The sequence below is a fragment of the Pogona vitticeps genome, chromosome 4 (genome assembly GCF_051106095.1).
Source record: "Pogona vitticeps strain Pit_001003342236 chromosome 4, PviZW2.1, whole genome shotgun sequence".
Lineage (NCBI taxonomy): Eukaryota > Metazoa > Chordata > Lepidosauria > Squamata > Agamidae > Pogona > Pogona vitticeps.
The window spans coordinates 156,392,867-156,419,368 of record NC_135786.1 but is presented as its reverse complement, the minus strand read 5'-3'; the positions used below and the strand labels follow the sequence as shown (position 1 = coordinate 156,419,368).

At 41.4% G+C, this 26,502-nt stretch overlaps 1 long non-coding RNA gene across 1 annotated transcript; it reads left to right on the top strand.

Annotated features, from left to right (window-relative positions):
• LOC144589199 (uncharacterized) lies at positions 1–26,502 on the top strand. The gene is made up of 2 exons (XR_013545164.1): positions 1–114; positions 26,381–26,502. It is a non-coding gene; the product is annotated as an uncharacterized LOC144589199 (long non-coding RNA).

Below are 26,502 nucleotides of genomic sequence, written 5' to 3'. Positions count from 1 at the left end.
GGAACAGACAGATTTTGTGTTCTCCCAGTGCTAGGCCTTCCTGTGACCTGAGTGAAAACCCGCCAGCCCCTTTCCCACTAAAACCATGCTACAGTTCTCCATTTATTTTTTCAGGTGAGTAAACTCTGTATCAAATGCTGGTGTCTCAGTTGCTTTTAATTAGGCTTCTGGAATCCAGTCTTTCATCTCGGGTGAAATCTGCGTCACTTTGCTTCAGCTATTTTCAGCTCTAAAGCCGTGGGTTTGCTTTTATGCAGCTAATTGAAGGCACACAGGAAAGGAGAGAGAAAAAAGGGGCTAATCCCAATGATTTTAGATATATTATGGTTAGATTTTTTTTTCTTTTAGTAAAGATCCACACCGATTTTCGCTACAAAGAACCATTTTTAAAATGTTAACTTCGGGATCAATCCCCTATAGGAAAAGTTAATATATGAGAAAATGTGCTGTAAAGGCACAATTTTTTTTGTGTGTGGTTTAAATATTCCACACGGGGGAGAAAAAGTAAAACGGGTGATTCATTTCTCATTTAAATATCACTTTGGGGTATTCCCTGTCAACCAATTAAAAATTATCCATAAATATGGTTTAGCAGAATAAGTAGACTGATGGGAATGCTGAACAGACTACAGAGCCAATTTTTGCAATATTGGTGCAGGGTGTTTTAAGTCACTGGCTGGAATCCTGTTGCACAATTTTATTACATGGATGATATCATCCACAACCATTTTGGAGGAATTAAACATGCCCTGTTTCTCCAACCCAGGGTCCAGGAGCCCTTAGGGTTCCTTTTCATCCTGGGGAAGCCTTTGGGAACTGCGGAACTGGGGGCAGGAGCTCTTGAAAAACTACTTCTGCTGGGACTGGGGCTACCATCAAGACTAGCAGCAGTGATTTTCTAACATGAAAGAGGCCCCTCCCCAGTCCACTGCTCCCTTCTCCCCAAAGCTTCCTCTGGACAAAAGAAACCCCAAGGGAATGTTACCTGGGGGGAGAGGGGGGAAGAGAGATAAGGAAGCATTTGATTTCCCCAAAACAACAGCAGCTGATGATGATGTCATCCAAGTTGTATGATGCAAAGATGTGCAACAGGACTCCAGCCATTGTATCTCCTTCCTTGTATTGCTTGGTGTTTCTACATGCCAGTAACAATAACAAAAACCCCATACACAGTAATACGATGCTAGCATTATACTAATGCTGCTCTTCTTTGGTTAAATGTTTTTAGGTCCTCTTGATGCATCTTACGTAAAACATAAAACTCAGTATAAATAACAGTGTTATTCTGTCCAAAGGTGTATTTGTGTTTGCATAATGTTTGTATAACTAGCCATGGCTAGTTGAAGCCAATTGATGACATACTGCGGTACATCTCGGATGCACAATGGATGCATGGCCAGGTGACTCATATATTAGCCACAATTAGCTGTGGCAGCATTGAGATTCAGTTTCCAGTCCAGTTCACTCTGTATAAGGAATAAGAGAGGCATGAGGAACAGGGCCTTCAGCAACAATTGCCACAGTCACCATGTGTGACAATGCAAAAAATAAGGCCAATTTATGAATCCTAGTAGCAGTATCAGACCCCAAAATCTAGGTTTACTAGCATAGCAATTTCCTACATCTCAAGATTTTGGGTCTGAAAATTGTGACCTGGAGACTGGACCCCAAATACTGAACCTCAAGATTAATGCATCCCTGCTTAACTTACCCATGGGGTCACAAAGAGTCGGACACGACTAAATGACTAAATGATGATGACGACATTTAACTTACATGTTTGGAGACCTGAGTGGCTTTAGTCTTGCATTAGGCCCAGTTCAGACACGTGGACAGGTCTGCTGCTCATGGCTGGTATAGCATCAGCTGCATCTGTACAGTTGCTGATGCAGAGCATCTCCTTCATAGTTTTGTCACTCTCTAAGAAGGCCAAAGCGTTTAAGTTTCCTGTTAGGGCATGGGCTTGAAATCCATGAAACTGTCACTGTGCTATTGCACAGTAATCTGTCAGCAGAAGCAATTCAACCATTAAGACACGAACTGGGTCTAAGCAGGGACATTTCTTCTATTAGACAGGTCAGGCAGCAAAACAGAACTTGAGGAACCATTGGTCACAATTCTAACATCCTGAGCACACCCCAGCATGCTTGTCTGATTTAGGAAAGTGGACCCGGCAGCTAGCTGGATGGGAGAAACGTATTTCTAGATAGCAGTGACAGATTGGTATTTTTAATAGCTGTGAAGGCCTGAATTGTATACATGCTTGGGTGATGTGCTAGGATGATTGGCAGATGGATGCTAGAATGCAGAGTCCTGGGCTAAACGTTAATTGGTGGGTGTGACTAGAATGGAGTGGGGAGAAGTCTGGTTTGGGGGCTCAGTTAAAAAGGAGCCTATTTTAGAGGGAATGAGAAGGCGGCAGCTGGAGATTCTGTTAAGAAAAAGTCTGTCTTGAGAGCTTGGTGTCTGTGTGTAGTCAGAAGGTTAGAGATTCTGGAAAAGCATTTATCGTGATCTTGAAATACCGAAAGAATATATTCATATTTTCCAGATTGTTTATGAGAGGTTAAGAAGGTACTTGATTGCCTGGAAAGCTCAGTGGTTTTGGAGTGTGGAGCCAGAGGTTGGGGTGCTCAGTTCCCCTCTGTGCCCTGAGAAGAGCCAGTCTGTGTGGCTTTGGGTGAGCTGAAGTCCCAGGGAAGCCCTGGAAAAACGGTATGGCAAACCACCTCTGAATATTCTCTACCTGGAGAATTCTGAAAAGGATCACCATAAGTCAGAATGGACTTGACGGCACTTGATTATTATTAAGCAGGCACTCAGCAGACCTCAAAGAGAAAACAATGCAGCTATATTGCACAAAGTCACGTATTGCCAGAGAGGTTACGCAGGAGATCAAACAGAGAGTAAAAACCTTTTCATTAGGTCCTGGATATATAAAAGATACCAGCTTGGGGGAGGGATCCTCTGGTTGGGGGCAAAGTCGAAGGGAGCAACCAGAAAATACATGGCTAAGGTTTTGTGGGGTGGTTATCCTTTGAGGCTAATGCCTTCCCTGATGGCAATAAGGAGTGTTGGCTCAATTAAAGGTGTCGAAAGATGCCAAGGAGGTGCCTGAAATCACCTGAGAAGAGTGTGGCCATTAGTGGGAAAAAGTCATTGCCATCCAGTAAGGTCAAGACAGCTGCCTCCAGGCAGGATAGGCAAGGCTGCGCTACCTGGACCATAAATCTGATGCAGTATAAGGCTTAGCTGAAGTTCAGAACCAAATAGAAATGCTACTGGAGGTCACAGAGTTCAACCATTTGATATCCGAGGCAGTGCTGACATTCCCTACCCCAGTATAAATCATAATAAGTAGGGGACCCTCCTTCCGTCACAGGTAAAATAAAGAGATGAACAGTAAGGTTTGATTCCTAACGGTGATGATGACAGAGACAACACTTACAGATTGACAGGGACAACGGCTGAAAGTTTCCTTGATGTATGAAGTTCAAACCCTGCACCTGTGGCTCAGTTGTGAATGGGGTTTGCTCCTACTTCTGCCCTTTAGGAGCTGGATTGCTTTTCTTGATGGTTTTGGGTCACTGTGTGAAGCATGGGCCAGGGTGGAGCTTTTTTCACTGGAGACCATCTCTCTTATGCTTCCATTGGTGAGGAGGGAGGAGGAGCAAAGTCCATGAGGAAATCTCCAAGATTATGCTTCAAGAAGAGCATGGAGTCCACAGAGATCACCCACAGGCTGCTTTACACCTGATTTATGCCAGACCTATTGGGTACCTGACTGCGGAGCCAGAGGTTGGGATCTTGAGTCCTCACTGTGCCTCCAGGGAGAAGAGAAAGCCTTTTGTAGCCTTGAGTAAACTGCACTGTCCTAGAGCATTCCAAGAATAAGGGGGTGGTGAATTATATGTGCTATAGCTGCAGGGGGGGGGAATGCATCCCACTGCTGTAGACCAGACGAGTGGAGGAACCGTTGGACCATCAGATATTGATGGAATATAATTCTTATATATTCTAACAAAGAATTGTGAGATCTGCAGTTCAGTTACCAGAGGCAAGGATGTCTGCAGGAATTCTCTTGTGAAAATCTGCATCCTGGTTATAGGCTATCATGTTGCTTCCAGTTTATACCAATCTCATGACTTTAGTGATCTCGCCAAAAGTTTTGTTGTCATCAGTCCTGATTACATTTGTAAACTCAACATTGTGGCTTCCTTTATTGACTCAATCTGTCTCATATCCTGTCTTCCTCTTTCTCTGCTTCCTTCAACTGGTCCCAGCATTACTGTCCTTGTCTTCTTATGATATGCTCAAAGTACAGTAGTCTCGGTTTAGTTATTTTTGTTTCTAGTAAAAATTCAGGCTTCATTTAATACTATTATATGAGTGTAATTTTGAATTGTGGTGCTGGAGGAGACTCTTGAGAGTCCCCTGGACTGCAAAGAGAACAAACCTATCAATTCTGAAGGAAATCAACCCTGAGTGCTCACTGGAAGGGCAGATCCTGAAGCTGAGGCTCCAATACTTTGGCCATCCGATGAGAAGAGAAGACTCCCTGGAAAAGACCCTGATGTTGGGAAAGTGTGAAGGCAAGAGGAGAAGGGGATGACAGAGGACGAGATGGTTGGACAGTGTCATTGAAACTACCAACATGAATTTGACCAAACTCTGGGAGGCAATGGAAGACAGGAGGACCTGGTGTGCTCTGGTCCATGGGGTCACGAAGAGTCGGACAAGACTTAACAACTAAACAACAAAATTGAAACATACAATGTGTTCACTACTATAACACAGAGCATTGCTCCACATATGTTACCATAATAAACAAATTCAACATTGTGGTGTGGTGTAGGCACCCATCTTGTCCTTTCCTGCACATACCTATGTCTGGTGGGCCACATGCTCCATATCTCCAAACAAGATATATGTGTATGGCAGAGGAAGAGGAAACATGTGGCCCTATAGATGCTGTTGGCCTGCAATTCTCATCAGTCCCCATCTCAGCCAATGGTCAGGAATGGTGGAAGGTGCAGGAAAAAAAAACATTTGCAGAGCCACTGTTGCCCATCTGCAATGAATTGATACATAAACACCTTTCCAAAACAGAAGATATGAAATGCCATTTTTATGCATCACAAAGCAGAGAAAACAGATACATGTTAGCTTTCATAACAGAAATAGCTTTAGAAACGAATTACTTATTTCCAGTAAGCAATGTGCTAGGGTCAGAACTAATTCAGATTAGCCAGGTCTTTGAAGTTAAAGAGTGTTCTTCTCAAATGGATGCATATAAAGATGTTTTGAAAAGAAATGGCAGGTTTTGGCACACCCTATCATCCTGTGTTGTGACATTCACTTCAAAAACACCCTTGCTGTTGGATCAAAACTTTCTCCTCCACTCTTAAGCAACTGTCCCAAGGTTTATGCATTAAGTTACCTTTCCATTTCTCCCAGATACACCCTTCTTGAACTGAGGTTTCCAGGAAATCCAGAGCCTGGGTGGTGTCGATTTCACTGGGTATTTTATCCCCATTTTAAAAATAAACAAGATGGAGAGAGAACGAGCTCATTCCAGTCAGAACATGTTCAGTGTTGACCCAGCGAACAGCAAGCAAGCACTGCAAGATATTTGAAAGATATTTTCTTAACTGAAAGAGCAGTTTAAGATTGGAAATGATTCCCTATTTTCCAGTCCATCCCAACTACAATTGAGAGAAGGCAGAGAGAAAGACTGGAAATGATCTGATAGGTATATGCCAGCCTTCCCCAACCTGGTGCCCTCCTATCACCAACATCGTCAAATGACACAGCTGAGGGAAAAAAAACAGTCATCCAACACATCTGGAAGGCACCAGCTGGAGGAAAGTTAGAGTATGACATCATACCTCTAGACATCTACTGAAAAGACCCAATTATCTTCAGTCACACGTTTCCTTCTATCTATTCAGGTCATTAATTGAGAGTCTGTGACTGTCTCAATGTTGTTGTGTTGCTTCTTGGCCAACATAGCCAATGGTGACGATAACTGGAGTTACACATCTAGAAAAAAACTGAAGGGCCAGATTTAGGTCTTTGTTGCTTATAGAAGAGTTATGGTACTCTAGATATTGGAGGACTACAATCAACCATCCGAGACTAAACAACACCTACGAATGGGGTGGGAAATAAGTATGGGATATAGAATTGGAGGAGAAGAAAGTTTTGCCTACTAGTAATAATATAGGAAAAGAAACACCCCAACAACTGACCCTTTTTGGGGGGGATTAAATCAAAGGTCCACTCCATCAGGTGTCTGACAGCAGCCAGGTATACACAGCCAAACTACACTTGTGATGTTGACAAAGACAACTACAAAGAAACCTGAGCTCACAGTAGACAATGTATTTTTATTGTGTGTCTTGATGTTCTTGCTGAAAAGGTAAAAAAAAAACAACTCGGGAAATGATGGCTTAGGAACCAAAACTGTTGTGGCACCTGAACAAATTGTGTCTGAAGAACTGGGCAGCAATCCATGAGAATTTACACTGGAATAAACTGGTTAGTCTGAAAGATGGCCCAGTAGCTCTGTTTTATTTTGTGCTAAAACAGATTAGCATGGCTACCTCTCAAAAGTGCTTCTTCTGCAGAGCACGCATGCCATAGGGAAGGGCAGTGACCAAGTGGGAGAGAAAATGGGTGACATGCAGAAGGTGTCAGATTAAGTCCTTATCCCAATGTATAGCCTCCACAATTAACTTGTAAACTGCCCAGAGAGTGCTTTAAGCACTATGGGGAGGTATATAAGCAGCACACTTTGCTTTATCTAAGCTTGAAGAAGTGACAGGGAAGACTTCTGTCTGAGAGCCTAGAGAGTTGTCACCTGCCAGACTAGAGAAGACATGGCTAGATGGCAAGGTGTCCCAAAGCATTTTGCTGCCTGAGACAATGCAGAAGGAACCCACCCCACCCTGATCTTGACCCTATATGCAGAGATGTACTGGATTGGCAGTTGACTGTTACATCAGCAATGCCTATAGGGCAGCGGTCCCTGCTGCTTGTGAGGGCAGAATTTAGAGTGGGATGTGAAGCTGGTGGCCCCTGGGCTCTGTGCTGCCTCGAACATACTCACATACACTCTTTTTTTTTTAAATAGAGCCCCTCTCAGAGGCCAAGGGCACCCAAGGACCTGATTTTAGGAATCATTGGTTTAGGAGATGCAGGGCAGGCCATATGGCACACCAAGGAGAATGGTTCAGGGAGTACTCAGAAAGAACGGTTGGGGAGTGTCCCATCTGTCATCTGCGGTGGTTGTTTCACTGTGCCTCATGGTAGAGATGGCCATTCCTAATTGACGGATAATATTTATCTGTTAAAAGGCATTTTTTGCTATATTTTTCAGTCACATCGGATCAGTCGTATGCATAGGGATTTATTTAGTTGCTCTGCATTGTTTTACAGCAATCTTTGCTTGATATTTTGCAGGGCTGGCATACTGATTTATAAAAACTTACTGGGCTTTGACAAGGATGTATTAATTCAAACTTTTGAGGCTCTGCTTGGTTACTTTTATCCCAGCTCTGGCTCTCCTGGCTATGTTGAAATTTTTAAGATTACCAAGGTTGCATTGTATCCCATTGCCTTCCCCAAAGCCACCCAAGAAGCCTCTAGACTGACCCAAGGCCCTTGATCCAGGACTGACACATTCTTTCTACTGAATCCCACTGGTTTTTATTATTGCAAATTATCTGGTGTTTCCTTTCTATAAAGAATGGTATATAGTAATGCTAACATCTTAATTTTCTACGTGTATTTGTGCAATGCTTGTCAAAGGATATGAGATGCTCTGGAACTAGAGCGTCCCAAAATAAGAAATATTTACTTAATCTGGTCCTGACAGAAGCCTTTGGTCTCTCCCAAATGCAAAACAAATAAAGCGAATGTGGAACACATTGGCTTTCCAAAATTTTTGAGATACTTTTAAGTGAATTTCCCTGGGTAAGGAATAGCAAAACTGACCCCTAGTGGCTAACTGAGACACTGGTACAAAAAGGCAGAGAAGGAATGTTTTGGGGGGCAAACATGTTTGCAATAAGCTGTTTTCAAGAGTCTAAAATTATTTCCCCAAGACCCTCAACGTCAGTTTGCTGCTTTCTATGGCCCTGATAAGTGGCATCTTGCCTGTTTTCAGACAATGGGAAAGTTATTTTTTTTACTACAACTCCCAGAATCCCCAGTCAATGTGACCATAGGGGGTTGTAGTTCAAAAGGATTACATTTCCAAACTATCTTTAAAAGGGTAGCTGTGGATTAGTCTGTTTCAGCACACATAGCAAAAGCTAGTTTAAATTAACAACAACAACAATAATAACTGTGTATTGTCAAGTCAGTTCTGATTTATGGCAATCCCTTTCAGGTTTTCCAGATAAAGAATACTCAGAAATAGTTTACCATTCCCTTCTTCTGGGGGCACCCTGGGACTGTGCAGTTTGCCCAAGGCCACATAGGCTGGCTCTTCTCCCAGGAGGCACAGTGGGGAATTGAACTCCCAACCCTCTGGCTCTGCAGCCAGAGACCTTAACCACTGAGCTATCCAGCCAGCTAACCTAAACTAAATCACGCACACAAAGAATATTGTGGCACCTTTAGGACTAATAGATGTATTTCAGTGTGACTTTTGAAAAGTTACGGTCCAATTCTTTGGGCACTCCATGTATCTGAAGAACACATGGATTTTCTCAAACATCCCTGAAAGCTCCCACTTAGAAATCTTTGTTTTCTCTTTGTTTTGGTTTTGTTCTATATTTTACAAGCTATGCCACTTTTAAAATTAAAATGTCTGCGTCTGAATGATTTCCTTCTGTTGGGATCCAATCTATAGCTTTTTGTTGTTGTTTTACCATGAATCTTTGAACTGCTTATCATGAGACTTTTAACTGTTTCCAATACACATTAGAAAATAGGAAGGGAATTTTAAAATGAACAAAGGAAAATAGGTTTCTACAGTGTTTTATTAGTGCATTGATATATATGCATTGATACATTATATTGGTGATTAAAAAACCACAACACCAACCAAACAAGGTTCGGTGTCAAAAAAATACTTTTCTGCCTGTCCATGAACCTATGTTAATATGTACCTCTGACCTTTCACCTATATGTATTTATGACATTCCAAGACTTTGAAAAGTTTCCAGAAATTTCCCCCTTCTTTTTAAAAAGCCAGGTCACATTTTTCCTGCTTTTGCATCATTCAAAGAACTTACATATGAAATTCTTTGGGTGGCTAAGAAAAATATGCACTCTCTCACTAGCAAAAATAAACACTCTCTCACAAAAGTTAGCTACCATACAGACAACTGGGTGCATGGCAGGGGAATATTGATTTTGAAGAATAACTGCATTCCTGTGGATTACAAACCAGAAACTGGTTGTGGATGTTATTGTGTTATGTTTAACCAGCCCAAATAACATTATTTAAGAATTTTCAGTTAGAAAGGATCAGTATAAATGAGGAGTGTGAGATGAGTGGCCTTACAGGTATCTAACTGGTGGCCGTGCACAGTAACAGCTGTAAGAGAAAACACTGTCCAGGGCCCAGATCTCATTTCTGCAATCTATTGTTCAGTAGATAAGTTATCTGCACAAGTTGCATGAGAATTGAGGCATCAGAAAAAGCTTTGCATGCATAAACACTTTGTGAACTATGGTTCTGTGAATTTACCTTTTCCCTGTGTCTTGGGTAGGGGTTGTAGTGGCACAGAGGTTATTTGTTCAAAGGCACTTGAAGTTCACAAGTGTAAGATTGTAAGATACTAACATATTGGTTCCCAACATGTCAGGGTCTGGACCAGAAGCAGAAGCAGGGAGGATGGCCCCCTTGTGATTTTACAGTGCAGTTCTCTAAACAAGAAACACATACCAAAGTGTGTACAGGAGGGAAATGTCTGCACAGAAATGCACACCTGAAGCGGAACTATGCACCAGAAAAGCATGTGTTAGTAAAAAAATAAGATGCAAACGTCTCTTGGGATATCATAGAGGGAAATGGGAAACAGGCCCAGAATTTGGAAAAATTCAGCTAACAAAGTACTAGAGTTAAGGAAACAGGGAGAATGTTTGGTGATCAGGCAAAATATATCCAGCAGGTGCCATGATTGCTGCCATTCCTTCTAGATATTTTCATCCTGCATCAGACATAAAGATCAGACATTTTCTTCCTCCAGTGCAGCTTGCCTCCCCATCTGGAGAGCCAAAGAAGCATAGCAGTTCCCTGAGATTCCAGCTGGCATTCTGGGAACATAGGATAACCCTAAGTGATGGCAGATGGCTTCTATAATTGAGAGCTTTTGTAACACCTGAGACTTGAGGGTGGGTGAAGAGAAAAATCAGTTTTTCTTCATTTTTCAGTATTCTAGTCTCAAGTTTGTTTCTGCATCAGTGTGAAAATTCTTTAAAAACCTGTTTCGTGCATTTTCACCTGACACATTTTGCACACCATGTCCATTTAATACATCTGGTAAATAATTGTCCCTAATAAAATGCAGTTTGCACATTATTTTCACAGATATATGCTTTTTGTGTGTGCACACATTGCCCTTATATGTGCATTTCTGTCCACATATTCTGTCCATGTACACACTTTGGGATGGAATTTTTTAAAACTGAAGAACTGAACTGCAAAATCCAAAGAAGTTCAGTTACTGAAAATGAATCCTATAGGTTAAATTGGAAAGTGTGAATTCGAAACAAATTTCTCTTTCATTCCCATTCGCAGCTTCAGCTTCAGATTGAGCTTATTGGCTTCCCCATCCAACAGTAAGATGGCTCAGGTGTGAACCTACCATTTATACACAAACCTGCTTGTGTTTTGTTGTAGTTAACTTTCTCAGAACCATTCCTATTTAATAACAATAATAACAATAATAATCACCACCACCTCATTTGTAACCTGTACTGTTGTGTAGGAATGTACTTGCAAATACGTGACCAGCATCTGTTTGAACTGTTGGCAGTCCTTAACGCTTTTGAAAAGCTTTATTATACAAGCTGAATGAGAAATTCATAACTGAGAGCTCAGGGCAAAATCCAGTTTTAGTCCAAAAGTCATGTCGAGCCAACAAAATCAGTGGGACTTACATAGAAGTTGGCTGGAAAAAAATTCCATTTTGTGTGTATTCACTTTGGAAGTGGAATTGAATTTAGGCCCCAGATTTCAAAATGGAAGCACAAGGGTAGGCCTTGACAAGGGAAATGTCACTTGTCTAGCCTGGAATATCTGGTGAGCAGATTAACCTGCCCTTCAATAGATGTGGGCAAAGGTACCACAGCTGTCACACATCCCCTGTGTTAGGAAGGCCTGTTGCTCCAAAGACAGGTTACGTTCATGGTTGATAAATGCACTGCTGTGCATTGGAAGGAAATAGTTCTTAGGTACATGGACAGATACTTAATGAACTGTGATTACACTGAAAGAGAGTATGGGCTCCCTTTGAATAAAGCAAAGTCTGTTCAATGCCTAATGACAGCTAATAAAGCAAATCAAATACTGGAATGTATATCGAAGTTGGTAAAAAATACAGTAAGGATTATTCATATCCTATAGGAACAAATACTGCTCTTGGCTATTTTGTGTCCTAAATCACTTCCAACTTATTTAGGATTCTTCTGCTGCCCCTTACCTCCCCCCCCTTTTTTCTGAACTATAACAAAATCCTGGGAAAACAACCCAAGTTTCCTGAAAAAACAATGCTGCCAATGAAAATAACTGTATTTCAGCAGTGTGGTCATTTGTCACATTTGGATGCTCCCCGCACAATCCACGGTATTGATGATCAAGCATAAAGTTGTTAAAAATAGCCTGAGAAAAGGAAAAGTTGCAACGGGATTTTTTAAAAAAAGGTACGACTTCTCCTCACTGGTAGTAGTGGCACAACAGGGTTTGGGAAAGGGTTATTTGTGAATGCTGTCTGTAGATACCCGGGACTGAGTCTACGACCTTGCATGTGCACTGCCCCTGAACTATAACTAATCTCATGCAGCTGAGATTGTATCAGACCTGGCTGACAAATGGTTAAAGATCTGATTAATCTTATAACCTATTTCTGAGGGACAGATTGCTGCACTGTCCTAACAAAAGAACATTGAAATATATCTTGTGTTCCCCCTGTTCCCCCATATGCTCCATCACTGTTTTCATGACTGTGGTGCGGTACAGCAGTCAGTGTATTAAGACTAGGGTGTTTAGGTGACCTGGCTTCAAATCTCCACTCCACTGTCAGGACAGGTGTCAAGACCTGGGGAAAATAAACTGAGATTTCTGCACCCCTCACCTTGTCCCACAGTTTGCTGGGTCTGAGTGTCCAAACTGGGAGATTTGCAACAGAAGAATTGGAAACTTTCAGGAACATAGAAAAAACAACCCTTGGAGAAAAATATTATTTCTTTTGAAAAGCGTGAATTTATGTTTCAGACAAAAGTTTTACTCAAAGTACCAAGATAAAGACTTGTGTGTAAGGCAGTTTATACAATTAAAGACCAGTCATTCTTGTGCATCCTTTAGTCATACACAGCACGAACTGCTGGATAGCTGAGGGGTTTAGGTGGGTTGGGAGTTCAATTCCCCACTGTGCCTCCTTGACAGGGGCTGGGTTCCTTTCCAGCTCTGTAGTTCTAAGATTATTATCATATCCAAAACTCATTCGATATCTAGTGAGTATTGCCTCCTTCATGAGAAGAGTATCCAGGAGTACAGTTCATTGCTTGCGACTGTTTGGGCCGTGGAATGCTCTTCTAAGGAGCTTTGGTTCATCTTCTGGAACTATGGCTGAAGATTCTGAGTATCCCTCCAAAGCATTCTGTATTATGGTGCCATGGAGGTTAAATAGAAGTCAAACTATTATAACCGTGTAGTGTAGGAACACTTTAACAGTTGCTGAGGGGGTGGGGTGGGGAATGCCAGAAACCTAGGATGAGGAGGGCAAGGAAGAGATTGACTCCCAAATACTCCATACTGCAACATTTTGTTGCCAATCCCATCTGTAATTAAACAAACAAATGCTCTTGAAGGCATAATTACTGCAGAGGAATGACATTTAATACATGTGCAGAAAAAGCAACAACACACACTCAACCCAGGCGAAGTATGGCCACTCTAGAACTGGTCTGCTCTTTTGGGTGCAGTATGGCTGAAATCAATAATCAGTTATACTCAGATCTGCTTCTAATTTTGGCTATATGCAACGCGATCATGGTACAACACACACACCCCTCCCTATGTGTACCTATGTGAAATTAGCAGGACAGAACTTTTGCCAAATCTGCCACTGCCATCCTCCTGAGAGTTGCCAAGTCAGCACAAACAGAAGCATCATTCAGAAAGGTGAGATTGTCACGTGCATGAAACAGTGTGACTCACAGAATAAACTGCATGCCACCTTTTTCTCCTGTAATTAAGTCCGTCACTTTTGGCATGATGGAGTCTTCCCTGAAGTCAAAGCCAGAACTGTCACTGGCCTGATCTGGTGCCCAGGTGAGTCTTTCATTAGGATTTTGGTGCTTCAGAGGAGGTCCTCAAGTGGTGACCGTGGCAATCTTTGTACTTGGACTAGAGCCACTGGAAAAGTGCCAAAATGGCCTCCCTGGGAAGACGAAACTCCTTCTCTAACTCTTTGGAAAGTATGGAGATACTGTAATATCAGAACCAAGCCAGGGCTGTGGGTGGCTATATCCTGACAGTGGTTTAGCTAATGTGTCATACAGAAGTCCTTTTCTGTTGACAGGTGAAGGCAGAAAGCCTAACTTCTGGTATTTATACCTGCCCTGGCCAATCCAGGGAATGATTGCACGTGGAGAAACAATGATGGCAGAAGTTATTTTGCATTTACACACATGCAGTCTGAACAAGAAACTGGTCTCAGGGATTGTTTGGTGGATAGTTCAACAGAAACATTGATCGAGGGTGGGGCAACCGTGGGAAAGCTGAAATCCCTGCTAGACAGGGGTTTGTAAAGAGTCCAGTGACTTCATAGGTACCTGGGATGTAATCATACTTGGAACCAAACTCATAGGAAGCCACCAGCTCAAACAGCTGTAAAAGAGGATGAGACAAAAGCCCTCTGCAGTTGTCATCTAAAGCCAGTTAGTGGGGAAACAGCTGGCCCCACCCTCTCCTTGATTACTTTGTTGACACTGGATTCCATATCAAGCAGGGACCACTCCTCTTCAGATTCATTGCTGCTCATGTGAGTGGATGGCAGTTCATTGGTCCCTTTTACCAGTGAGATTCTGGATTTGGGAGCAGCTGAATAGAGCTACATTCATGAAGGACAAGGCTATCAATTGCAGCTACTAGTGAGGAATGGATATGGCTTTCACAGTCAGAGGGAGCAATGGGAGATGAAAACACAAGAAGGCTGTTGTGATCATGTTCTATTTGTGAGCTTCCTATATGCATGCTGGCTTATGGGGCTATGGATCTGGTCTGATTTGATCAAGTTCACTGCTGTAAACATTTGTTTGGACTTCTTTTAAAGTTACATTATGGCTATATTCAGCACCTAAATACAACTAAGTACAGTAGGACCCCCTAATCTGTTAGGGCCAAAGCCCATTTCCCAATTTGGTCTCTGGCAAGGGATCAGGCAAGACGCAACCAGCTGAACCAAAGTCCAATTTTTATTGAAATAAGCAATACAAAGTCAGCTGGGACTTCTCTTAAAGGCAGAGAAGACCCCCAAAATACAGTGTACAGATATTTTATAACATAAAGAGCCATAAAGTTCTACAATACTACTACTAGTAGGCATCCTTCAGTCTCAAGAGACTATGGTAATGTGCTCTGAATAGAGGTCTTGGAACAATGTCTAGTGTGGCTGAGAAGGCCAATTCAAGAGTGACAATCCCTTCCGCACTGAAGACAAATACAATCTTTCCCCTGTCCAGCTCCCTGATTTTGCTGCCTCTGGGACTGCCTCTTTGCCTCAGCCTGCTGGACAAGGATCTTTTCAAAATGGGAGAGGCCATGATGCACTGCTTGCCTCCAGGCTGAACGCTCAGATGTCAAATTTTCCCATCTGTTGAGGTCCATTCTTAAGGCCTTCAGATCCCACTTGCAATAATCCTTGTATCACAGCTGAGGTCTCCCTCTGGGGCGCTTTCCCTGCACTAATTCTCCATACAGGAGATCTTTTGGAATCCGACCATCAGCCATTCTCACAACATGCCCAAGCCAACGTAGACATCACTGTTTTAGTAATGTATGCATGTTAAAAGTTCCAGTTCATTCTAGGACTACTCTGTTTGGAACTTTGTCCTGCCAGGTGATACCAAAAGTCTTGTCAGGCCTTACTAAAATGATTCATAAGTTGTTGGAGGTCTTCAGCGGAATGCGTGACAACACTGCATCACTGGCGAAGAGGAAGTACTGTATGCATTTCAGCTGGACTTTACTAGAGAGATTAAAGAGCTTTCCATCTGATCTAGTCCAGAGATAGGCACCTTCTGTTGTTACAAAAGCGTGCTTCAGCATTACAGCAAAAAAGATCCCAAATAGTTGGCACGAGGACTCAGCCCTGTTTCACTCCGCTTTGGATGTCAAAGGGATCTGATGTTGAGCCATCAAAATCTACACTGCCCTTCATTTCCTCATGAAAGGACCTGATTATGTTAAGGAGTCGAGGTGGACATCCAATCTTGGGTAGTTTAAAAAGGCCATCCCTGCTAACCAAATCAAAGGCCTTTGTAAGATCTATGAAAGCCACAAAGAGTGGCTGTTGTTGTTCCCTACATTTCTCCTGCAGTTGTCTAAGGGGAAATACCATGTCAGAGGTGAATCTATTAGCTTGAAATCCACACTGTGATTCTGGATAGACTCTATGTAAGGACCTTGAGTCTCTTCAGCACAACACGGGCAAGCAGCTTCCCTACAATGCTGAGAAGAGAGATGCCACGGTAGCTATTGCAGTCACCCCTGTCTCCTTTGTTCTTGTACAATGTGACAATGTTTGCATCCTTCATGTCCTGTGGTACCCCACCTTCCCTCCAGCAAAGACAATAGATTTCATACAGCCCAGTGGTGATGCTCTCTTTACAGCACTTCAGCAGGGATGCTATCCTTCCCAGGTGCCTTGCCAGAGGTGAGGGAATCCAAGCCACTTTTATTTCTGCTAAAGTTGGTTCACTGTCCAACTCTTTTAAGACAGGCAGGCACTCAATGTTATTTAGTGCCTCTTCGGTTACTACATTCTCTCTGGAATATAGCTCAGAGTAGTGCTGCACCCAGCGTTCCATCTGCTGTGCTTGGTCCTGGATGATCACGCCTGTAGCAGACTTCAAAGGAGCAGATTTCTTCTATATTGGACCTAAAGCCTGCTTGATAACATCATACATTCCCTAGATGTTACCTATGTCTGCTGCTATCTATAACTGAGAGCAGATCTGAAGCCAATAATCATTAGAACATCTCCTGTCAGCATGTTGGACTTCGCTATGAGCAACTTAAGAGCTTGTAAGTTGTACTCACTAGGACAGGCTTTGTATGCTGCTAGAGCTCTCCTCTTTTCCTCGATGGCTGGCATCAACTCTTCTGAATGGGCTTTGGACCAGTCTGCCGTCTTTTTGGTCTTCTTGCCAAATGTGGACAAGGTGGTGTTATAAACAACATTCTTGAAATGTTCCCATCATTCAGGCGCATTTGCATCAACTGGGCCTGAAATGATTTCCTCAAGCACTTGGGCAAATTCCTCCACTTTTCTTTGATCATGAGTCTTATTGATGTCAATATGTGGTCTTCCTTCCTTTTTTGTGTGATACAATCTCTTTGTTCGCAGTTTTACTCTAGTACACACCAGGATCAGTATTGCAATCAGCACCCTGATAACTGTGTGTAATTGTAATACAGTGGTGCAGCCTCGTCGCCACCTACAGTTAGAAATTTGAATTTCCTGCCTTTCCCCCCCTGCCTTTTTCTGTTCATAATTGGAAGCTCCGGTCACAAGTAGAAGCAAAATTTTGCAGCCAGAGCTGGTTGTAACTTGAAATGGTCGTAAGTGGGGATGTTCGTAAGTCGAGGCACCACTGTACTAGGAAGGCTAGAGCATCTAGTGAGGATCAAATCGAGTTGATGCCAATGCTTCAGTCTTGGATGTCTCCAGGAAACTTTGTGTTGAAGCTTCTAAACCTAATTGGGCAATGTTCATAAATGCATAATAATAACTATGTGCCATATATATATATGTGGTGGCGCTGTGGGCTAAACCGCAGAAGCCTGTGCTGTAGGGTCAGAAGACCAAGCAGTCGTAAGATCGAATCCACGTGACGGAGTGAGCACCTGTCGCTTGTCCCAGCTCCCGCCAACGTAGTGGTTCGAAAGCATGCAAATGTGAGTAGATAAATAGGGACCACCTCGGTGGGAAGGTAACAGCGTTCCGTGTCTAAGTCGCACTGGCCATGTGACCACGGAAGATTGTCTTCAGTCAAAACACTGGCTCTATGGCTTGGAAATGGGGATGAGCACCACCCCCTAGAGTCGAACATGACTGGACAAAAATTGTCAAGGGGAACCTTTACCTTTACCATAAATGCATAATAATAACTATGTGCCATCAAGTCAATTCTGACTTATGGCAATCCTTTTCAGGGTTTTCTAGTAGCGAGTACAGTGATGCCTTGACTTACAACGGTCTTGACTTGCAACCAATTCAAGTTACAACCAGCTCCTGTCGCAAAATTTTGGTTTGACTTGCCACCACCGCTTTGAGATACAACTGGAAACAAGGCCTCTTTTTCCCATTGTTCCCTCCCTCCTTTACTGCCCTTTTTTTAATCTTAGAGGTCATCTTGGGGTTTTTTTAAAAAGTGTCCCACCAGTGGATGGATTAACCACTTTTGCATTAGTTCCTATGGGAACTAATGCTTTGAGATACAACCAACACCTTGAGATACAACCAAAAAATGGCCGGAATGGATTAATCACTTTTCAATGTATTCCTATAGGAAATGGTGCTTTGAGTTACAACCAAATTGAGTTACTGTACAACCATCATCCAGAACGGATTAAGTTTGCAACTCAAGGCACCACTGTACTCAGAGGTGGTTAACCATCCACTTCTTCTGAGGGCATCCTGGGAATGCATCTTGCCCTAGGCCAGACAAACTGGATATTCTGGGATGCACAATAGGGAATTGCACTCAAACTCCTTAGTTATCCAGTCAACTATTAGAGCTATGGACACACTGACTAACCCAAGAGAAACAATTCTAGAAACAACATCCACATTACTAACAAAATTTTTTTTGCTATCCCAATTATTTAAAGCACCTGCTCTCTGTAAATTTTCTTCACATTTCTTTGCCAGGATCCTTTAATATTTTTGATGCAGTGGGAAGGTGTGTCTTTCGTTTTAATTATTTTCAAATTAATTTTAATTTTCTGAATTTCTTCAGACCTGACCATTTGTTCAATAAAACTAAACTTTAATTAATATTTTGCAGTTTAAAGTCTCCTAAAGTTGCCAGAAGGTGCTTTATGGGCTTTTTAAAATGGTGCGCATTGGACTGTTCCTAGAAATTTCTCAATTATTCAGTTAACAGCACCTTCTCCCACAAGGAAAATGATTCTTTTGGAACTACTCTGCTTACTTCAAAGGTTAAAGTCTGTGCCTCACACACATATCCTTGCAGAACATGGGCTCAGTCAGGAGGTTCATAAATCAGATTCTAGACAAGATGCGGAAAGGGGGAATAATTTTGACCAGGTTGTTTGGCATCGTGAGGTAGACAGTTTATTTTCTGTCATTGAAACAACAGCCTTGTTTCAATCCTAGGCAACAGAGAGACACTATCCTGTTAAGTAGCGGAGGCAACACTAACAGAAGAATGTTTCTGGTGTTCTTGGTGAGGGTTGTCAACCAGTATCTAGCATGTGATTTCCTTCAGTGATCATGCTGCTCAAGTCACGCAGAATTTTTTTACTGGGTAGAGAATTCAGTGTCCTGCAAATCTGCTTCCATTCTTCAATAATGATAAAAACAATGGTTCTGATATATGTTTTGAAAAAAGAAATTGTTGGACCATGTCTTCCAAGAAGTCTAGCGAACAAAAAGAATATTGAGAAATGATAGGGAGTTTCAGTGTAAAAACATCTGGAAAAAGCACAAGTTGCATACCCCTGTGCTAAATCATAGTTTATTTCAACTATGGTTTGTTGAAGAGTACCGTGAATGATTTGTAGAAAACCTGCAGTTTATTTCAGGTGTTTTTGGTCCACAGCCAACAATGTGTATGGCCAGCTCCTATCCCAAAGGTTGTTGCAGTCATGGGACTCTGGACAGTTGTTCAATAGTTCTCTTGATGTTGGACAGATACAGAAATGGGATGAGGAACTTGTTCTTAGCAAATCTATGAGCAAAGCATAGTCCTGAAGCTTTACTTTGTCATTCTTTCCTCCCAGTTCTTCCTGTTGGAGTCATGTGCTGTGTAAAAGAAGGGTATTTTTTTTGAGCACCAAACCTGATTGATAAGCAAGCAGAAAAGGTGGGTAGATTGTTTCAGAAACAGAATATACAGGGAAGTGGGTTGCAGTGGTTGGAAGAGCTATAAAAACAAGGTTTTAGGTTGTTAGTTGTTGGCTAAAAACCACTCACAGTTGGTTGGCTATGGTGACCTCAGTCATCTAAATAAGCCTTAACACAACAGACTGGGATGTACTGTTATATCTAAACTAGGCCTGAGCTGGATATATTTTTTTGGTTGAAGAGGGAGAGAGCAAAGAAATCATGCTGACAAGTTTGATATTGTAACAAACCAATAAACAACACCCAACAAAGTTTAGGTGCCTTTGCACTACCTCTTTACTCAGAAACGGTGTCTCAACAAACATAACCCAATGTGTTTTTGTTGCAGGAATGTCCTAAAATACTGGAATTGATGTGAATTTGCTCTCAGAAATTTATCTTATGAATCTCATGGGTGAGCATCTACCCTGTTTCCCTGAAAATAAGACCTAACCAGAAAATAAGCCCTAGTATAATTTTTCAGGATGCTTGTAATATAAGCCCTACCTCAAAAATAAGCCCTAGTTAAGTGAAAGTCTGCCCTCCACTATTGTGCAGCAACCATGACTGTATTTGAATAAATGTAGATTGTACATGAAAAAAATAAAGCATCCCCTGAAAATAAGCCCTAATGCGTTTTTTGGAGCAAAAATTAATATAAGACCCTGTCTTATTTTTGGGGAAACAGGGTACTTATTCTCAATTAGAAGCTAGACACTGTGAATCAATTGCTAAACAATAAGTTAACACTACAGATGGGCTTGAATTAAAAAATGGATCACCAAATTCATTCACAAATGTTTTGATTCGTATTCATACAAATCAATACCCCCAATGAATATGAACCAATGATTTTTAGCAATTTTGAGTTCATTGATTCATTTGACTATAAAACATCCCCCAAGGCACCTAGAGACACTAATGTTACAGAGACGGTTCCTCTGGCTCTCCTGCAAGGTTGGTGACAGTTGGGTTTCCTACGTCTGAGTTATATACCCATAAAGAGCCCCTCCCCACTAAAATTCCCTCCAGGCACCTAGAGACAGCAAAATCACAGAGAAACATCCTCTAACTCTACAATCCCTCTAAGTGTGGTGAAGATCGGGTTTCCCCAAGCCGGCAGCTAACAGGCATTTTCCTGGAGGATGCACTTTGTGGATGTATAACTTGGATGTTTGAAGCCCAATCTTACCAATCTTGCTGGGTTTGTGGAGAGGAGTTAGAGGAAGCCTCCCTGTGAATGTGGTGTCTCTGGGTGCTTTGGGGGCTGTTTTATAGGATTATAAATTAAAATATGAAGTGCCAAGTTGATTCATCAGAAAACATTATAAATGTGTAATTCTTGATTCGGCAACCTTGATGAACCATAAATCAAAATGAATCATCATTTTTTTCCTGATTTGTGTCCATCTCTAGTCAACACATAAATTCCATTGAAGGAATCAGTTTTTTCTAGTTGGGACTAGTAGTAGAATACTGGGAGTGGCATTTTTATGATAAATGTCCATAGTCTAGTATCTGAATATTAAGCTTTTCATAATGCATTCATTAGGTTTTAGTCAATTTTGATGTTTGGCAGACAGCTTATGTTATACTTGATTTGTGCCAAAGAAAAATGCTAAAGCAGTTGGCTTTTGAGGTAAAACTCCATATTCCTAAATTTAATGCACATTACTTGATATTAGGACAAAACTGTAACACAAAAATACAAAAAGCTCCAAATCTCTGAGTAAACAAAGTAATCATTTATTCTACAGTAATCTGTGTACATAATTGCTGTCTTTAATTTTAAGAAAACCAGAGCGCGTGTCAACCTACAAACACCATATTCAGAAACACCAAGCAATGCATTTATTACACAGACATTTGCTTATTTTATAGTCATACATCTATTCAAGCCATTCCTCCCTCTAAGAACATGTCACCATACAACAAAGAAAATACTCTAAATCCCAAGGAATATATTTCCAATGCTCATGACTTCAGTAACCTTAAGTGTAGACTGGAACAGCATATTTACAAATCATTACCTGTCATCTAGTATCATGAATAGGTAGTTAATTGTTGACCTATAAGCCTTCATGGAAGGTGAACTCCTCAGCCTGCCACAGGGTTCTCTAAGCAGAAGGTGGGTTTCCTTAGAGAAGGAAAGGAAGCCCAGTGAGTTCCCCAGACTCCTCCATGGTTTCATGCAACATTCTCGCTCACCACTTGATTTGAGAACTATACCTGTGCATCAGCAAAATAATGACCTTGTGGGTTTTTCGAAAGATGTTTTGGTGCCTGTGCAACCTAAACTCTATGTACAGTTTTACATCAGGGAAGACTCAATCTTTGTTTTTTCATTAGATGTCTGATCTTGTAAGGGACTGCAAGAGGCAAGTGCTTATCGGCTATCACCTCCTTGGTGGTATCTTTACTACACAGGAGGAGGCTAAAACACTGGAAGAAAACACACATTACCACACACTTTAAGAACCTCTGATCTAAATGTTCCTGCTATGGGTTCATGCAGTGTAAAATGTAACCTATGTATGCTAAATATAAACGCATTTTGTACTTAATGAAAATTATGCAGCATCCTTTCCTTCTGAAGGCAATCTACTTTTTTACGGGGCTTTGCTAGATCTTTGCAACCAAAAACTTACATTTTGTTTGCCCATGTTAGATACGTTTCTGTTACAGGCAAAGGTGTAGAAATAAGCATGCTTAATTTTCATGAAGTGAAAAATGGCATTCATTGTCTGACCCATTTTAGAAAATGCCAGCATCCCTTTTCGTAATCATTTTTTTTCTTCTTATCTCCTTGGACTTAGATTTGATCTAGGGCACTGAGGAGGAAAGATTCTGCTTTTTCAACATCTGTGAAACAGCAAATTATGCTGTGACATTTATGTTAGCCTTTAATATATCACAAAATTCTTCCCCCTTTTTTTGCTGTGACAAATTTACATGGCCATTCCTCTGGAACACATTACTTTTTCTGACCATTAATGAAACTTCAAGGTCAAAGAGTTTCCATGAACTCCTTTATGAATTATGTGACTTCCCACAGAGTGGCACTTTAAACAGTGTTGTTTTGTTTTGTTTTGTTTTGTTTTGTTCTTTGGTCTAGTATCTCCTCGCTTTACAACCACTGTAATCCCAAGTTTACTCTTGCCAATCTGCAGAGTGTACACAGAGTTAATATCATGGTTTGGGGGTTGTAGTAGAGTCCGCAACAAGAAATATGCTGTGCAAAAACCTGGACAGTATATTGACTTCTGTGGGGAATATTACTTCCAATGGTTTGTATGTATTAGCTGAGAAGTGTTAGAACTACTTAAACTTACAGTAGCCTGGAACTTGTTTTTGTCCCATTGTTTCTTGCTTATAAGTTAAACAAACAGTTTGCAGACAGCTATCACAGCACTTTACTCATCCCAAGTATGAATTAATCGCAAGACAGTCAGTGTTGTGTACTGGTTAGATGTTAAACTGGGACTTCGGGGATGAGGTCGAAGTCCCTACTGATCACAGGCCTGTCATTCTCTTTCATGGCTGTTCCTATCTCATAGGATTTTTGCAAGGAGAAAGGGAAGAAGACAGCCTTGTGTACTTCCTTTAGCTTGGGGGAAGAAAGGTGGAATATAAGCATTAATGAATAACTGGTAAGTGTGAGGTCATAAGAGTGTTGTGGTGAAACCGGTGAGAAGGAGCAACCTTCTCATGCTGACAGTGGTGAGTAGAAAGTAGCTGTGAAGTCATTAACATTTAACCATCACTAACCTTTACCTTTAATATATATATTAGTGATGGTTAAATGTTAATGACTTCACAGCTACTTTATATTTTTACACACACACACACACACACACACACACACACACACACACACACACACACACACACACACACACAAATTTACAGCAATTTGTGGTGTATAGACCAGATTTTTGTAAGATATGCCACCTCTGACAATTGGCAAATACGCTAGTCATTTTTAGATAGCAACAATCTGGCTTCTGAATCTTGACACATTTACCCTAACATGTAATTTCTTAGCACAAATTTCTATTCCATAATGTTCCCTTGTTATGAAAATAATAGCCATAGTCCCCTCTGCCCCTTAGTGAATATACAGTTGAGTGCAATAACTACAGCCTTTAAAGTGCCCTTCACACACAACCTGTGTCATGGTAATTCACATATTTAAAAATTTCTAAGCAAAACAGCATAAAAAACACTAAGCAGCAAAACACACAGTGCAAACACGCTCACTCTGATTAGCCTAGTATAAAATCAGGAGAAGAAAAAGAAGTATTTTGAAACATAAGAATAAACTGAAGAAAACAAACTACAAATATTTCATTTGTAAAATAAAAAAGTCATGCTATTGAAAGTGCAATAACTATTGGATAATATTTTATAGAAGTTGGCAAAAGTGGTTGTCTCTGTCAAGTATTACTTCAATTAAATCTTAAAAGCCAGAAAACAAAGGGTGCCTTGAACATGACACTCTCATTAAACCTCATGTTTTGAAACCATGACAGGTTTCAACATTATGTACAGGTGGCATTTCCCACTGCTTTCAACACAAGCTGCATTGTCCTGTGGGACAAACATTCACGTAGTTACATCCAGCTGTGAGACCGACTGTGAAATACCTGCCAGTCTCATCAATGGGTTGCTGGAAATGAATGGAACACTGTCAGGATTACTGCATGCTTCTGTGGGATTCTAAAAGGCAGCATCACCTGACATTCCCCCCTGTTTGCCCCCAGGGTATTTTAAAGGATTGGTTTTTTTCCCCCTCTGCTTTGGTATGTATAACAGTTGTGCTTAACTTGCAAAAACAAAACAAGACAGGTGTTTTGGGTTGGGCAGCTCTGTCATGCCTGTTTCCCCAAACGTCTTTCACCTCCAAGTAAATTCCATGTCAATTTTGTATATATTCCCCCACTTTTGTTAATGTTCATTACAAACAAACGCAAGAAGTATATGAGAAATTTCACTTTGTTAGCTTTTTCTTTTTGAGAAACAGATCTAACAGGCCCGTGGAACGTCCGTATGGGTGCCGTGCCCAACCTCTGAAGTGCAGTTCATGCCCATCTTTAAGACTGACATTTGAAGACTAGAATCTGTATCATTCCAATTTTTCAAAAATACCCAGTTCTTTTTTTTTAAATGCCTGAGTCCGAGATACTGGTTAGAATACTACAATTACACAGCTACTGTATGTGTATAGAACAACATGCAGTTTGAGCATATAAGGGAGGGAGGAAAATAATACTCTTATTACTGGCTCTAAAATTTATATTGGAACCTCATTCCCCATTCAGCCTGAAGTTTCAGCTAGAAATTGAAAACTGAACATGACAGAAAGTATTGCATCGTCACCATTGTCATCTGAATAGCAGCTTAACACATTGCTAACAAGTCTGGTAGTTCACATATTGACATGAAATTATTATGATGTTAGCAGCAACTGAGTTCTTATGTAGTATTTAAACTAAACTTTTCTTCTCTTAGAGCATGTAAAACAGGGGCAAACTATGTTTGGGTGGGTAGGTAAAGGTAAAGGTAAAGGTTCCCCTTGACAATTTTTGTCCAGTCGTGTTCGACTCTAGGGAGCGGTGCTCATCCCCGTTTCCAAGCCATAGAGCCAGCGTTTTTGTCCGAAGACAATCTTCTGTGGTCACGTGGCCAGTGCGACTTAGACACGGAACGCTGTTACCTTCCCACCAAGGTGGTCCCTATTCATCTACTTGCTTTTGCATGCTTTCGAACCGCTAGGTTGGCGGGAGCTGGGACAAGCAACGGGAGCTCACTCCGTTGCGTGGATTCGATCTTACAACTGCTTGGTCTTCTGACCCTGCAGCACAGGCTTCTGCGGTTTAGCCCGCAGCGCCACCACGTCCCTCTTGGGTGGGTAGACCCACTACAATTTAGCTCAAAAGACACATGGACAGTGTGTGCCTTGTTTTAAAGCTAAATCCTTCCTTCTTTCCTGCCAGTACTGCACAATTAAAATTCAGCCGCAGGGATAGTTAGGGGGAAAATTATGGGGATACAAAGAACGGGCAGGGGAGTCTGCCTAGGGACCAAGGTACACGTGTTGCCCTCTCTTAAAGTGAACCAATACTTTGCAGCCATACATGACTTTCTGAATATCCAAAGCATTTCACGTTATCAGCTCAGTAATCCTTACAACAATTCTGTAAGGCCAGGATTGTTTTCCCATGACTGAGACTAGGCGTTGAGGCAGAGAGGCAGTCACCTGCCTAAAGCCACCATCTACTTTTGTGTCTCCAATTTTAAAGAGGAATCTCATCACATTTATAGCTCTCACTTTTAAATGTTACACAGCACCAGCTCTCTAAAGCCAGCTATATATTACAATCCTTAGCTTATTAAAGATACAATATCCCTTTCATTTTTGCCTTCATCTTGTCTTTTTTGATGTGTGTGTGTGTGTGTGTGTGTTGAAGCACCTCAACACAGACTTCAGATTGCCTTGACGAATCCAGCTGACTTTAAATGGCATCAAAGTGTTACATTACCAAAATGAAAAAAAGGCATTGCTGAGAAAAAGGTATTTTTAATTGTTTTTTTTTAACTGCAACTTCCAAAATCCCCACTGAGCTGATCAAAAAGAAATCCAAGCCATGCTGCCTGGCACATTTTGGAAACTGTAGTACAATGATTAACATCCTTTGATGCCATTTACACACTGCCCTACCAGACGGATTCTGTTTATTGTCGAATAAGATCAGATCATCATGACTTAAATATTTGAACCCTTGGTACCAGATTGTTTCGCAATGCACTGAGCTGGTCTAAACGAATCCCTTCCTCTTCTTTGGCAGCTGGGTTTGCAAAACTAAAGGAACTGTGCTGAAGACAGGCAGGGCAAAGAAGGGCGCAGTTGAAGTGACGCAGCCTTGGAACGGTTAACGCCCTTTCCTGGAAACTCCAGACAGCCACTGAA